This window comes from Sciurus vulgaris (genome assembly GCF_902686455.1).
Source record: "Sciurus vulgaris genome assembly, chromosome: 3".
In the NCBI taxonomy this organism is placed as follows: Eukaryota; Metazoa; Chordata; class Mammalia; order Rodentia; family Sciuridae; genus Sciurus; species Sciurus vulgaris.
Window position 1 is genome coordinate 66,127,983 of NC_136463.1, and position 16,628 is coordinate 66,144,610.

The window sequence follows — 16,628 nt, forward strand, 5'->3', positions numbered from 1 at the left end:
AGAATGACCAGGACAAACTAGAAGGGGGAACCTCTAGACCAGACCTATCTTACTGAACATACTGCAAAGATGGTAATGTTCAGAGGTCTGTACTGTCCAACTCAGTAGCCTTGAGTCACAAGTGGCTATTGAGCACTTGCAATATGGCTAATGTGACCAAGGAACAGTTCTGAAAATTTTGTTTTTTATTTACTGAGAAGTACCTCATTGCTTTGATCTAACTTCAATTAAACAGCTACCTCTGGCTACCATATTGAACAGTGTGGCTACATACAGGAAGGTTCATCTCCTTCAGTGTTCCCCTGGAGATGCTGGGCTGGTGGCATTTCCCCTTCCTCTCAGGAAGGAAGGTTTGTCCTCTCTGGCAATTTCTCCACTTCACCAGCTTTGGAATCCTAATGCCCCAGGGCCAACCCCTGGCAGTGTGCCACCACAACTGGGGCAGTACCTCCCCACCTTGCCAAGCACGTCTTCTGAACACACAGGTGCTCACATGCCCATGGGTTTGGCGGGCTGTTGATGTGGGGGAGGAGGGCTGGTAGGCAAGGCAGGGGCTTTTGCTTCTTCCTGTTTCTATGGGGACTGAGTGGGTACTTTGTTTTTACTTCAAAGGTTTCTAGAAATAGGCCCAAAAAGGGACTCCAGAGGTGAATGCCCAGATCCTCCAATACTTAATGTTTCGGGGAACCTGAGGGGCTTCTAAAAGAGCCTGACTCTGAGAATAAGCAGCACAGGTCAGCAGCTCTCATACCAAGTAAGACCTTTGGGTACCTAATTTTAAACCAGTGTTGCCGCCCTTGAACTGGTTTTCCTTTTTTCTTCTGTGGAAATTGAGAAGAGTTGTCATTTATACAAAAAAGAGAACAATGCTTCATTATGCTCATACTCAAATGAGCCAGAGGGGTTGGGATGGGAATATAGTGTATGTGGAGCATTTAGTAGACTAAGAAGTGACCCAAGTCTTGATGAGATTTGGGGCAGAGGTGTGGAGGGTTTTGGGAAACCATCCTCAAGGCTGGCCCTTGGCTTTGGACCTTTAAGGAGTTTGGCAAGAGGAGGCAGTTTGGAAATCCCCACTGGCCAGGAGGAAATTCCTAGCAGTTGAGTCCCCAGAGAGCAGCAGGCCTACTGGAGCTGCCATTCAGGTGGTCCCTACAGAATGTAGGACCTGACTGCCTAGTCTTGGCAGACAGAACAAGCCTAAGGGTCTCTCACGGGTGCCCAAGTGATGATGTGGTGGCTGCAGGCTCTGAGCAAACCTTGGGTGTGCCAAGGCAACAGTGTGTACCTGGGGCCTAAGTCTATGACCACCTCTGGGGCAGCGATGTGCCTCATGCCTACTGACCCTCCTGATTGCTTGTCCTGGACCCCTACCCAGATAGAGATTCAAGGCGTCCTTGGAGTCTTCTCACCTGGATTCAGTTATTCATTCATTCATTTTATCCCATAAATAAGCACTTATTGAATGCCTACTACATTTAAGCATTGTTTCAAGCACTGCGGATAGGGCGATGATGAAAATGAAGTGGGCGCCGAGCCCATCCCAGCGTTTTCTTGCCACATCCCTCCCGGGTAAGGCAAGAGGCCATCTTGTCGCTGCATCCCCCACCCCCACCCCGCCTCCAGCCCCGGGGGACGCCTCTTGGGGGCGGGGCTCGGAGGCCCGCCCGGCGGAGGTGAATTCCCGCGGCTTCAGTGGTGCCAGCAGGAGGATGAGAAGGGAGCTGTCGCCCTCTGCCGGGATCCAGCGGCGCTGCAGGGCGGTGCGGCCTGAGGCTCCGGGCGCATGCGCTGAACTTGGCTCCGCCTATGCGCCGTCAGGTGGGCGGGGTCTGGAAACGCGAGCGGCTGCGTAGGTCTGGGTATGACTTGCTCTGTACCCACGGACTTGTCCAGCTCGGCAGAAGAAGCTGAGTGGGACATTAGGCACTCCGGGTGTCCTCTCGCTCCCACCCCCCTTTAGGTCTTCCTTAGTCTTCAAAAGGATTTTCCCTCTTCCACTTCGTGATTAACTGGTCATCGGTGCCCAGTTAATTTTTTTTTTTTTTTTTTTTTAATTTCGGTCCCTCAGAGGGGTGCCAATCAATGTCTACATCCTCGCACTCCCCTCACCCCGCCCCGCCCCGCCACAGAGGAATTAGGATAGTTTCTCCCGAGAAAGGGAAGGCACTCCTGTACTGGCATTTTCTCTGAGGACAGGTGAATATTCTAGTGCTATCCTAAGGAACTGTCCTCTAGTACTGTGCTGAGGAACTTCTGTAGTGGCCATCTGAGGGAGTGCACCTGTCACCATGGCAGCTGGTGCCCTCCACCCAGGAAGCATAAGTGCTGCAGGCAGCCCTTCTCAGGCCTGAGGGCTGAGTGCTTGAAACAGGACTGCCTCCAGTTTCTGTAAGTAAAGAGTTCCATTAGTGACATTTTATATATTACAGATTAGTAATGAAACTATTATGCAATTGGTATCCATTTATGGAGATAGTGTTGATAGACTTTTTTGTTAAGGAGTTTTGATTTATAGGGGAACTAGAGAACAAATGGGGTCAGGAGAATTTTTGTTGTTGTTAAGATATTAACTAGAACTTTGGTCTCAGTGTTTTCCAAACTCTTTCCTGCAAACCAGCCTCCACCTAACATCCCTATTTTGCATAGTGGTGCCACATTGTCCTTTCAGACTCCCAACCTTGAAATCTTGTCATCTTTTTTTAAAAAATATTTTTAGTTGTAGATGGACACAATACCTTTTATTTATTTATTTATATGTGGTGCTGAGAATTGAACCCAGTGCCTCACACATGCTAGGCAAGTGCTCTACTACTGAGTTACAACCACAGCCCTCTTTTTCCATCCTCTTGTGCCCATTTCCCTTCCTCCCAAAGTGACCACCACATCTAGAAGATTATTTCTCTTTCATCAACTCCTCTTTGCCATCACCTGCCAGAACCCTAGGCAGACCCTCTTATCTTTCATCTGGCTATTACCTTGCTTTTCTCATGGTCCTTCAGCTTCTAGCCTCCTTTCATTCCCCGGGCCCTTCTGTTAGATAAGCATTCCTAAAGCACAGGTTCAGTCATGCCCCTTCAGTCTCCAGAAACCTACCATGACTCCCATTGTTTGAAGGCAGGGGATAGCATGGAAGGGGCAGGTTTTCAGTGTCTGAATGACCTGAATCCAAATCCTGGCCCTGCCAGTCACTATCAGTGTGATCATAAGCAGTTATTCAATCTCTGTAAACCACAATTTCTCTGTCCACAATTTTCCTTTCAGTAATTACCTCTTCAGGTTCTGTCAGGAAAAGTGAGCAGCACTGTGTCTGTCTTCTGGCCAGTGTTCTCAGTGTGTGCCTTTTTTATTTTCCCCCTTAGACTGCTTACCTTGCTTTTATCTCAGGTATACCTATTTCAGTTGTAGGTGACTGCTCAGCTCAACTGGCTTAAAAAGAAGGAGTGCACTGGCTCAAATGTCTGAAAAGTCCAGGGGTAAAACTGGCAATAGGCTCAGACTTATCTGGAAATTTAAACATGATCAGGACCCAGGTCTGTTCTCTCTCTTGGCTCATCTAGGCTGGGCTGGTACTCAGACAAGTAATGGCAAGATTACTCAGCCCTAGGTTCATGTCTTGTAGAAAAAGAAGTGTGACTCAGTTGTCCCAAACTTTTGTTATATGTCCTTGATACTGATGGAGTTACTCATGAATCAACCCTATAGCCTGGGAATATGATTCTCTTACTGGCAAGGCCCAAATCATATATGGGGGTAGGGTCTCAGAGGAAAATTGGGGTGCTGTTATCAGAGGATGGAGGAATGTGTAGTAGGCTGCAGAAACAACTGCAGGACAACAGCACTTGGCTCCTTGATGGGCCCTGCCTACCTTCCCAGCTTTGTCTCGTGTTTACCTTTACGTGTCCTACACGTTATCCATGCCCCATTTATAACACTGAGCACATTCTCTTTTGAATTCTAACTATTGGAGTACATTTGTTATCTCCACTGGAACCAAGTCTGTTTCATCTTGTTTTACTCACTCACTCACACTCTCACTCACTTTTGTATTCCAGTGTCATCTCTGAGCAGGGCCCAAAGCTAAGTGGATGGAGGGGTTACAATGAACAGCATACAACCTCTATCTCAGGAAGCTCAGAGTATAGTTGTGGGGAGACGGAAAAAGCAAGCATTATGCTTCCCCACAGTGTTCACCTCAAGGTACTACAGCCACTGCTAGTTGAGTCAGTGAATGCTTCCTCTACCCACACAGCCTCCCGTCTGGCCTGCCCTAGATCTGCTTAGCCTCTCTGCATGCCAAGGACTTTTTGCTCAACCATATTGCAAATGTGGGAGAGCAGAGTAATTGAATTTGTCACCCTGTATGGGTATCCCCTTCTCCCCATTCTGTTCCACCTGCCTCATTATGTGTGAACCTTCCAAATCAGCTGGATGAATCCAGAGCATTTTTATTAAATACCTACTGTGTGCTTAGTGCTGGGGAATGGGATAAGATAGAAAGTAAGTAGGAAACGTTCCTTGTAGGGAGGAATTGTTTACCACTCAGAGCTTTCATGTTTGCTTTGTAGTCCTGGCATATGCACGTTAAACATCAATAGATTCAACTATATGGTTATTTAAGAAACTATATTATTGTAGTCAAAAATTATAAAAATAGTATCTTGTGTATTTTCATTATATGTTGTTATGACTATACATTATGCTTTCATGCAGGTCTGTATGAAACGTATAGGAGTCCTTCCCACTTATCCACAGGGGATACATTCCCATACCCATAGTAGATGCCTGAAAGAGTGGGTAGTACAAAATCCTAGTTGTACTGTTTTTTCCTGTATACATACCTATCATAAAGTTTAATTTATATATTAGGCACAGTGAGAAATTATCAATAACAGATAATAAAACATAACAATTAACAATATATTGTAATAAAAGTTATATGAATGTGTTCTCTCTTAAAATTTCACTCTTTTTCTTAAAGGAAGCACTATGTAGTTTCTCTTTGGCATACCTGAATTGCCAGCATCCCTACTGTTGTTCCTTGGGGCCGTTATTAAGTAGAAAAAGAGTTCTTTGAACATAAGCACTCTGATACTGCAACAGTCATCTGATAACCAAGACATCTACAGAGCAACTAATGGGTGCATAGCATACGTAGCGTGGATATGCTGGACAGAGTAAAGAATGATTCACATCCTAGATGGGACAGAGTGGGATGGTGCAAGATTTCACCATGCTGCTCAGAACTGTGTGCAATTTAAAACTTCCGAATTGTTTATTTCTGAAATTTTCTATTGAATATTCCTGGAGTGTGACTGACCTCGGGTAACTGAAACCCCAAAAAGTGAAACTGGATAAAAGGAGACAAAACCATGTGTACTATACTCTGTGAGCAATTTAGTAGATTTTCAGAAGTTCTTGACTATATTTTTGCCTTACATGCTGATTTAAGACTCTAATCCCATATAGCAGTACTCCAATGTATATAATAGTACCACATTGGATGTAATCAAGAACTACCGTGTGTGATGTTTTTAGGTAAAAACAGTGAGTGTTGTGGTTTTTCATAACAATTTAATGGTATTAATCATTTAGTCACTCCCCTCAATTTTCCAAGCCTAAGCTTACATACTATCTTTTCTTACAAAAAACCCATAAGGCAGCATTATTATTTTATTGTTGTTGTTTTTGTTATGTTTTCTAGTGCTGGGGATTGAACCCAAGGATGTTTTGCCACTGAGCTACATCCCTTGTCCTCTTTACTCTTCATTTTGAGATAAGGTCTCACCAAATTGCAAGACTGGCCTCGAACTCCTGCCTTAGCCTCCTGAGTTGCTGGGATTACAGGTGCACAACACTGTGCCTGGCTATGGTATCATATTATTTTAAAGTTAAAAAAAAAAAAAAAATGGAGACACTAAGAAGTAGAGCAACCTTCCCTTAGGCCAAACAGCAAGAAAGAGGCCAAGCTGAGATTCAGTTCCTGCTGAGTACATCTGCTGGTTCCTTGCTCTTTGTATTACACTTCTTGTTGGGCCTTGAGTTTCAGGAGGGCTTCATGAGGAGATGGGCCTTGAGGAATGGGGAAGGTTGGGCAAGGCGGAAACAACAGTGGAGCCCAGGCCCTGGGAGAGGTGCAGGCAGAGAATGTGTGTGGAGATCTGCCTGAAAGAGGGCAAAAGAGTGAGAGCCAGGAGAGTGAGGAAGGTGAAGTGCAGAGGGGGAGTCAGATTCTAAATGATGTCTGTCCTTGGAGACAGGTGGAGAGTCCTGAGGCTGGCCTGGCTGGCGGTGGAGTGTCCGCAGGTCCCCCAGAACAGTTCTTAGGTTTATTGAAGACATGAACCACACTGAGACAGCGCCCTCTTTGGGCAGCAGAGGGACTGGTTGTGATTGGGTGGGAAGGAGAGTGGGCTGCCAGAGCTTACACCCTCTGACAGAAGAACCTGCCTTTTTCACTAGGGGAAGTGAAACTGATTTGAGCTGATCCTGTTGGTAACCAAACATCTCAGAGACAGAATTATAGGAGTTAGTCATCCGAATAGAAAAAGAAGCATGATAGTAACTCAGAAGAGACTGCAGATCAAGTGTCACCTCAGTCATCTTTGAGAGTGCTGCTAAATGGCAGTAGGCCTAGAAGACCCTCAAGCAATCACAATGGAGGACACTAAGTCCTTGTGTGAAAGGCCCTTCACTTGCAGGAGAACCTGCAGTTTCTCTAGCATCCACTTGTTCTGCTTTGGACACTCCTTTACGGGGCTTGGTTATTTGCCTTTCTAGCCTTTGGCAGAAATAGCACATTAGAAGGAAGTGAGACTGCTGGACGCAGTCACACTATCAGGTGAGTGACAGATAATGACCTGATGTCATAGACTATAGGGGACAAAATATCTAAAAAGCAAATATACAGCTACAAAGTTGCCTGGGTTTCCTCATATAGGCATATCAGAGGCTTCAGGTTGGCCACCAGGGAGGCAGCTGGTGCCCTCTGGGAGAGCCTTGCAGCTTTGGTGGGGCAGAATCCATGGATTGTAGCCAGGCCAGAAGTTAGGAGTCATCACAGTGAAGACAACATACTCTTTAGTACCAGATGGTATGGAAATGGATTGGATGCATGAAGGAAAGCTCAGAGTTTGAGACCTCTGAGATGAGTTCAGCGTGTTTTACTTAAGAAAGTAAAGAGTATTAAAGAACATTTCCTAAACTGGGTGTGGTGGTGCACGCCTTTAATTCCAGCTACTCAGAAGTCTGAGGCAAGAAGGTTACAAGTTTGAGTCCAGCCTTGGCAATTTATTGAGATCCTGTCTCAAGATAAAAGAAAACGGACTGGGACTGTAGCTAAGAGGTAGAGTGCTTACATAGCCTGTGAGCACTTGTGAGGCCCTGGATTCAACCCCCAGTACCACACCCAAGCACACACCAAAATTTATTATTTTTATGATTTTAAATAGTGATAAATTTAGAAAGATACTTAAAATATTTGATCCCTTAAAGGGGGTAGGCTTCAGTTACCTGGAAATTTTGCTTCGTTGCTTCCTTTACACCCCCTAATGACCTAGACAGAAAATAATAATTAAAATTTAATGAAAGCTAATGTGCTGGGCAATGTTTTTAGAGCTTTGTAGGCATTAATTCTTTTATCCCCTAAAATAGCCCTATGTGGTAGGTACTATTATTTCCCCCATTTTACAGACAAAGACATTGATGCACAGAGAAGTTAAGTTGTATAGTTTAGTACATGGAAGAGTGAAGATTGAACCAGGCAGTCTGGCTCTAAAGGTCTCACCTTCAGAATAACTCCTTTCAATCAGTGATTCTCAGACTTCAATGTACATTAGAGTGAACTGGGAAGCTTGGTTAAGACAGATGCTGGGTCCTATACTGAGTTCTTGATTCAGTAGGTCTGGAGTGAGGCCCCAGAATTTGCCTACCTACCTGCCTGCCTGCCTCCCTCCCTCCCTCCTTCCCTTTCTTTCTAGGTACTGGGGATTGAGCCTATGGGTACTCTACCACCCAGCCATTTTTCATTTTGAGACAAGGTCTCACTTAAGTTGACAAGTGGAGCCCTGAACTTGCCTCATCCTGCCTCATCCTCCCCAGATGCTAGGATTACAGGCATGCATCACCACCACCACCACCACAGGGACAGAGTTTACATTTCTAACAAGTCCCCAGGTAGTGCTCATGTTGCTGGTCTGGGGACCACACTTTGAGAAGCAAAACTCTTTCACATTCATTCCATACCTGTCTCATATTAACTGGGTAGGAGTCAGCAAAGGCATAATCCTTATTTTACAGATGAGGGAAATTTAAGTCACCTGACATGATCATATGGCTAACTCATTTATTCATTCATTTAACAAAGGGGAACATCTGTGCTAGGCCTTATGCTGACCTTAGTCAAACAATTCTCAGCCTTGGCTGCAAGTAAGAGTCACCTGGGATATTTTAAAAAAATCACAGTGCCTAGGCCTTCCTCCCAGACCAGTTAGATCAGAAACTGGGAGTGTAAGGATGGAATCCAGGCATTAGTTTTTCCAAGCTCCTCAGGGTCGTTTAGTGAGCATTGTGATTTGCAACATTGTGGTATGGAGGCTATGGAGCTGCAGAAATCTATGACACTGCATATGCCCCCAGAGGACCAGAGAACCTCCCTGGAAAGCAGAGGCACAAACCCATGTGCACGATAGCGTGACTAGGAGACTTGTACAGTGTCCCGTAGGTAGGAGGAGAGCTGAGTTTCCGTCCTCTAGAGTGGTGCTTACCAATGTTTTTCTGAAGAAAATAATACTAGTTACAGGACCCACTCTCTCTTAGGTTTGACCAGGGGTGACAAGCCTGGGTTCCTGCCAGTCTGGTTAGGTGATAGCTCTGCCCCAGTGCTTCCTAGCACCACCTACCCCCCTTTCTCCTCCCCCTCTTTCTCTCTTTCTCTTTCTCCTGGAGAGGAAGAGGGAGGTAAAGACTTCGTTTTTTCCTGCAAAGCTGACAGCTTCTGAGACATGCAGGCCCTGTCTTTTGGCTCCTTCCCATCTTGCTCCCAACCCCCATTTCAGCCTCTTGGGGATCCCCATCCCTTATCTGGGCATCCTGTGGTGCTAACTAGAGCCAGGCCAGGATTTCTCTTGAGGAACACTGGCTCTTCACTGGCAGCTGCTGCTCATTGGCCAGACACCCACAGTTTCCTCTGTCTGCAAGGCTTAGGCCCACCCACCTGCCCCACCCACACCACCTTCCTCTGTGCCTGCACAGCCGCGGGCTGGTGTGTGTTGGAGAGGTATATAGACAGAGGGAGAGTAATTGATTCCTTGCATGTCCCTGCATGTTTATTACAGTGAGACAGTGACAGTGGGCTTCAGACTGGTCTTGTGGGTCCCTGTTCCTGCTGGACTTTATAGGACTGCTGTTGGCTGCTATTTGGGCACAGTGAACCCTGGGCCCTGTGTGTTGTAGTGAATGTGATGTTAGTGGCTGTCTTGGCCTCTGCCGCAGTAATTAGATAGCGGGGGTAGGCATATGATTTGTGCATTCTCAAAAACACTGCACTGTGAGTGAGTGTTCATGCATGCTGGGGTGTGTATGGGTATGTGAATGCGCATGTGCTTATCTTAATCTCGGCCCCAGACCGGGGGGCTGCAGGTCTCAAATTCCTCTGCTATTTTTAGGGGTCATATCAGCTCAGCTGTCCGAGAGTCTGGGTGTGTGTCAGAAGGAAAGTGCTACCTTCCCTGTCCCTTGCCTCTCCAATACTATCTTCCCTCCACCCCTTAACCTTACCCTAAGAACCTCTTCCTCCACCTAGGCTGCATCGTCCTCTTGCTCCCTGCTACCCGCATACCTGGTACCCGCAGTCCTCTGGGCTCTGCTTTCTTCACTGGTTGGACCTGGGTTGGGCAGCTGCGGCGGGAGGGGCCTGGGGAGAGGGAGGGGACCAGGGGCGGGGCTGCAGCCGGTGCTATTTTGAGCCACTAACTGAGCAGCAGCGAAAGGAGACTCCTTGCTCTGGGCTGCTGCAGGCCAGGCCATGCGGGTGAGTGTCCCTCTGACCCCCCACCCCGGAAATGTCCCAGGCTCCTCATGCTGTTTCCTCAATTAGGAAAGGAGGGGCCTTTTGTTATTTTTCCAGATGTGGCTGAAGTAGGTAGGAGGAAGGGGTGGGGCTGCTTTGGGGCTCTTCTCTTAACCTCTTGGTAGTAAGGGCATTACCCACTTCTGGCAATCTCAAAACCCCTTATAGTTTAGGGATATCCTGGGCCAGAATCATAACTTTGGGTGCTTTGGAGGAGTACAGTCTTCTAAACCTCAGTTTCCTGGAACTGCATCTGCCATCCCAGAGGCTATGACACGCCTTCCCCCAAACCATTACAGTTCTGCAGGCCTCATTCCTTGGAACACTGTTTTCTCCCAAAGCCCTGGAACCCCAGCAACTCCAGGCCTTCAGAGGTCTTGTCCCTGCTTTGGGTTGCCCATGTAGCTTTCTGCCCCTTCTTTGTCCTGACTGGATAGAAGAGAGGGGATTGAGGAGGGATTAAAGTTCTCAGGAACCCTCCTTCTTATTTTCTCAACAGGAGACCCAGCATGGCCTCCTCCATTCCCTGTGCCTAGGATCCTTAGAAGGGGCACAGAGAATCTCGGGGGAGTCCCAACTCTTTGTAAGCCTCCTTTTTAGCACAGATTACTCTAAAGAAGTAAGTTCCTTAAAAAAGCAAGTGAGAAGAGATATAGACTCCTCCCGTCCCCCTCCCAGACACTGAGGGTAAGGTTTCCAGTTGAGTCAGCAGTGGGCAGTGTGTGGGCTGGCCCCAGGCGGAGGCATATCAGGAGCCTGAGATGTGCCTATGAGCATTTGTATCTCTCTGTGCCCAGGTACTGCCCCACCCTAGCCCCCAAGCTGGCACTAGTGTTGAGGTGTGCATGGGCAGGGTAGGAGTGGGGCCTGGGAGAGCTCTGAGAGATCAGTGCTTCCTGGTCTAGTTTACTTATCCATCCCACCCTCCACTCCCAGGGCTACCAACACCAGGTCCATCACAGATTCAGAGCCTCACACAATGATGGCTAGATAGATGGCAAAGTGCCCTACAGAGGGGCAGTGTACATCCCCAAGGAGGGAGGCCTCTAGCAGGCCCAGTCAGCCGTTGAAGGAGGAAACCCTGGCCCTTCTGCAACTGCAGTGGCAGCAGGAAGCCATTCCAGTGCACCTGCTTCCTCCAAGCTGGGCTGGCCGGCAGTGACCGAGGGCACTGGGCTGCTTTCTGTTTCGCCCTGGGGAGGTGGAGGGCTTTGGCTGGAGGCTGGACCGAAAGGGCCAGCCAGGTTGTCTCTACCAAGCTCTTCTCCCCCTTCTCCTCTAGCTAGCAGCACGGTCTTCAGGTCACTCTGCAGAGCTTCCTCTCCTTTCAAGCAATTCTGTGTAAAGCATGTTCAGGTTGTGGGGTGGAGGGAGGGGCAGGCCATGTATGGAAATTATTGCTTTCTATCCAAGCTGCTGTTCTGGCAACTGATGTATGGAGGGAACACAGTACAGGTGAACAAGGGAGATGGAGACAGGGCTGGCCTCTTTCCTTTAGAGTGAGCCTTAGAGGCATCTTGCCTGGATGTGAGTCCTGTATCTGCCACTTGCTGCCATGAGGCCTTGGGCAAGGCCTTTGACCTTCTGAGCCAGCCTTCTTTTGCTCATTTGTAAAGTGGCACTTCTACGGGTGTGCTAGAATTAGGGAATAACTCCATATTTCAGAGGGACGTTATGAGCATCAAATGGGATAATGCATATAGAGAGCCTGGTATATCATAAATGTTCAATAAAGGTAAATTGTTGGAGCTGGGGGTATAGAGCACTTGCCCACCATGCTCGAGGCCTTGGGCTCCATCTCCAGCAACATTGAAAACAGAAAAAAAAAAAAAAAAAGGTGAACGGAGCTGAGCTGTTATTGTTATTATGTCTTCCCTTCTTTTTCATTTGTTCCCCCTACCCATCTCCCATTCCTTAGACAAGTTGATGCTAGGTTGGGACTGGCAGGGAGAGGCCTCCTGAGAGCTGCCCTCTGTGTCTCAGAATGGGAGTAAAGAGAGGGGACAGGAGAACGCTGGGTTTCTTTCTCCTCAGAGTGAGAGGGCCAGAGTGTTGCCAGTGTTGGCAAAAGGCAAGAGGCTAGGCAGTGACCTTGGCCACAGGCTCTTTCTTGGCTCCTCCTAGATTCTTATGATTACTTGACACTCTTTTTGTTTTCCAGTACTGGGGATTGAACCAGGGTCTGATACATGCTAGGCAAGCACTCTACCACTGAGCTACATCCCTAGTCCTTTTTAATTTTTATTTTGACATAGGGTCTGCTAAATTGCCCAGGCTGGCCTTGAATTTGTGATTCTCCTGCCTTAGTCTCCTGAGTTGCTGGAATTATAGGTATGTGCCACCATGCCTGGCTTTTCCTGCCACTCTTGGGGACTCACAGTGTGCAGATGTTTGTCTTGGACACTTAGGCCTTGATGCATCTGTCCAGCTTGGCATTCCAGGCATAAGGGGCTACCCAATGAGTAGAATTATTCTCTGGAGTCATTTGTGCCCCCATTTGCTCCTGTGAGAGGCTGAGAGGCTGGCAAGTTAAGGCAAGGCTGTTTGTGCTGGAGTGGAAGAGGGTAAAACAGACTGGCCCTGCTTGTGAGTGACAGACACCTTCTGGGGCTTAAGAGTAGATGGTCCCTCAGCACATTTCATAGATTTCTCCTCTCTGAGAACAAATGCTTCTAGCTATTATCGCCTTTGCTTTTTCTTTTTTTGTTGACTATTTAGCCATCTTTACAATAAAAATGAATAGTAAGTAACGTATGCATAAAGAAATAAATACCAAGTTGCTATCATGTCCAATTCACACAGTTTATAAGCTTATTATGTTCACCATTTGCGTACAATTTAGGTTCTAGTTTTTTTTTTTGATTGATGTTATTCTGTATGGAGTTTTCCATATGGTGTATTATCCACATATTTGTGAATTTAAAAGGCAATATAGCTGGAGGGTTGGGGAGGAAGGGAAAAAATAACAGAATGAATCAAACAACATTACCCTATGTAAATTTATGATTACACAAATGGTATGCCTTTACTCCATGTACAAACAGAGAAACAACACATATCCCATTTGTTTACAATAATAAAAAAAGAAAGAAAAAAAAAAAAAAGGAAATATAGCAATGTGTTAGACTGAAGCTCCATAGTTTACCTAACCATTCCCTGATTTTAGGCACTTGGATTTTCAATTTGGAGTTGTTATATAGAGTGCATCTATAAAAATGTTTGTGGGCTGGGCATAAGTGGTACTCGTCTGTAATCCCAGCAACTTGAGAGGCTGAGGCAGGAGGATCTTGAGTTCAAAGCCAGCCTCAGCAACAGCGAGACACTAAGCAACTCAGTGAGACCCTGTCTCTAAATAAAATACAAAATAGGGCTGGGGTTGTGGCTCAGTGGGTGAGTGCCCCTGAGTTCAATTCTCAGTACCAAAAAAAGAAAAGAAAAAATGTTTGTGGGACTGGGATTGTGGCTCAGTGGTAGAGTGCTTGCCTGGCATGTGTGAGGCACTGGTTTCAATTCTTAGCACTGCACAAATAAATAAATAAAGGTTCATCAACAACTAATAAAAATATTTTAAAAAAAACATTTATAAAAAAAAAGTTTGCATGGGTTTGTGAGTTTCTTTTTCCCTTTAAGTCAACCCATTCGACATACATTCCTGAAGATGGGATAACTAGGCCAGAAGATGACAAATTTTGTTGCTATTGTTGTTTTGCAAAGAGCTGCTAAGCAATTTCAAAGTGTCCCTCACCTCCCCCTAATCCCATGGCATTGAGTTTACTATCTATTTGTTGTTGCTAAATTTAGAGATTACACTTCCCTTGTTTGTGTCACATCCCTGAAATATTCTCTATAGTTTACACTGAGGGAAGAGACTAGATGGGAATAAGAAGTTTGGGCAGAGAGCCTCTGTTCTAGCACTGTTGTGCCACAAACATTTGATAAGTGCTTGCAGTATGATGGGTAAGACAGAGTCCTGTCCATGAGGAAATCAGTTCAGGAATGATGTCACCCAAACAGCTCATCAAGGCCCATCCATGTTGTGAATTGATACTTATTAGTTTTGGGGCTCTTGGCCACTTACCCTGTTTCCTTATCTAGAAAGGGGGTGGTTGTGAGGATTAAATGACAAGCAAGTATAAAGTGCCCCCCCCCCCCCCCCCCCCCCCCCGCACCTGGTTTAAGCATCCGGTGAGTGTTGTTTTCTCTTCCCTTCTCTTAAGGGAAGAGATGAGAATTGCCACAAAGGGAGGAGGGTAGCCAGAGCCTCATATAGTGACGGGTCCTGGTGGGATCTCCCTTTGCAAGATCAGAAACTCCATTTGAAAAGTTGACATCAGTGAGCATAGCTGTATCAACCTATGCTTTGGTTTGACCTGGTTCTCCTGGACCTCAGCATCGATGGAGCCTATCCACCAGATTTGGCTACTAACAGTGCTTCAGTCCCTCTGGTGCCTGCCTAACATATGGGAAAAAGTGGGCCACCAAGGAAGCAGCACATGTCTTGGAGTTAGGCCAATTTGGTTCAAATTCAAGTTCTACCACTTGCTTTGTGACAGATTCTCTTCTGGAGTCCTTTTCCTCATCAGTAAAATGGGAATAATAATAATTCTCATGTCATGAGATTGTTGTAAGATTCATCCTAGAAAATCTTTGTTAACTATCTTGTACAGGGCCCACGTCATTGCAGGTGTTCCATATTCAGATTAATGTTGTTGTTAGAAATGGCTGAAGTCTCTGGAGAGGGAAAAGGTCAGGGAAGAGAGACTTGGGTTCTGGGCACACTTGCTCCACAGAACCATTAGTTCCCAGCTCTGGGGGCCACTGTAACAGAGACATTGCTACCACCTTTGAGACTTGAGTTCTTTACCTGTTCCTTAGTGTCTAAAATCCAGTGATAAGGAAGGGAGGGAAAATGTCCAGACTGTTCTGCATAAGAGGCAGAGAATTTCCTCTGGGGAGATCCCCACGCTTGGGGTTCAGAGTGTTGCTCATGAGGAACTGTTGATGTAGAGGAACAGACTGCATGTCGATGGTCTATGTCCTTCTGAGCTGGATGGGACCTCCTGGACAAATAGGAAGACTTGAGCCAGAGATAAAAGAGCAAATGAGTTAATTAAACAAATAAGCTTAAAGTCTCTAGCATATTAACTGAATAGTAAGACAGCAGTCAGCAAAGCCAATTCAAAATAATTTAGGGTTGGGGGTATAGCTCAGTGCTAGAGCACTTGCCTAGCATGTGTGAGGTCCTGGGTTCAATTCGAGTATGAAAAAAATTGAAAACAAAAAATTTGCTAATTTTTAACTATTTGTACATTATAACTCGTTGTAAGAATGAAATGAATTAAGCTCCACTGATGAACTGATTCTTAGGATGAAGCCTCTCCCTGGGCCAGCACAGACTCTTACTACTGATTTTCTAAGGGCCAGATGTGTTTTCTAAGCCTTAGATGAGGCAGGTTTACAGTTCTCCAGGCCTCTTGGACCTATCAGGCAATTGTGGGGTGCAGGTAGAAGGCAGAGTTGCTGGGTATTGGAGCACCTTCCTTAATGCCCCTTCTCTGACACACACACAAGTATCAAAAGCTTGAGTGACTCTCCCCTTGTAGACTCCTAGGGTGCCAGACCTGGAAAAGACTTTAGCCATTATTTAGACTAGTCCAGCCCCTAATTCTCCAGAGAGGCCCAGAGAGGTGAAGTGGCTTTATTCAAGGGCACACAGCTTCCAACAGTGGGAGGTTCTTTGTTCTGAACCCACCCTGCCTTCACTTTCCTCTAACAGATTATTCCTTACTCCTTCTATGATCTTTTGGATTTTGTAATTCCTCCTCCACTCCATCCTTCCTTTCCTCTTGTTGCCCACAGCACTTATCTCAGCAGGTCCTGGCCTTTAGGAAGACTCCGAGTCCCTGAGAGACCCTGCCCCCATTTCTTCTCTGACCCAGGGTGCAGGCTGCCTTCAGCACCATGGCTTTTTCATCAAGGTTCGCCTTCTGGGAGCAAAAGGAAAGTCTTGTTTCAAAATCTTTGTTTTTCCTATGTGTTCAGCATGGTGTGTCCGCAGGCAGGAAACTGGCTTCTGGGAGAGGGAGCTTTGGAAGCTAGGGATGGATGGTGCATTTGGGGGTGCCGGGAGTAGGGCTGGGGCTGGGGGGCTGGTGAACTTTCTTCTGTCTTGCTGGGCTCCTGCACTGAGTCATGCTTCTCTCCTGGGTAAGCTGAGCCGCCTTTTGTCCCATTGGTGCCCCTCCAAGTTAACCCCTCCACGCCCTTCCACCAGCTTGCTGCTCTGATCACCCCCTGGGCCTTAAGCTGCTGTGGAAAGGCTTGGCATTGAGGCCTCTGGAACTGGGTCTCTCTGAGTCTGGGGGCTGAGGTAGGAGAAGAGAGGGGCCGAGAGGGAGGCTGGTCCATTGGCGCCTGGTCCAGAGAATGATTCAGGCTCCCGCTGCTGCCGCAGACCTGGGCGTGCCTTTGTGTGTGTGCATAGTCCCCAGCTGGGCAATGACCTACAGCAGCCAGAGCCTTTTGGGAGGGGGAGGGGCAGTGAGTCAGCCTGAGGCTA

General features: G+C 46.8%; 1 protein-coding gene and 1 long non-coding RNA gene across 2 annotated transcripts in view; one reads left to right on the forward strand and one right to left on the reverse strand.

Moving 5' to 3' along the window:
- LOC306655992 (unconventional myosin-XVIIIa-like) overlaps positions 1–16,628 on the forward strand; it is a 96,669-nt gene that overhangs the window by 23,884 nt on the left and 56,157 nt on the right.
- The window catches only part of LOC306656133, a 324,085-nt gene continuing 320,599 nt past the window's right edge, over positions 13,143–16,628 (reverse strand). Inside the window, exon 2 of the long non-coding RNA XR_013762423.1 lies at positions 13,143–13,311. This is a non-coding gene — a long non-coding RNA (uncharacterized lncRNA). The remainder of the gene's footprint in view (positions 13,312–16,628) is intronic.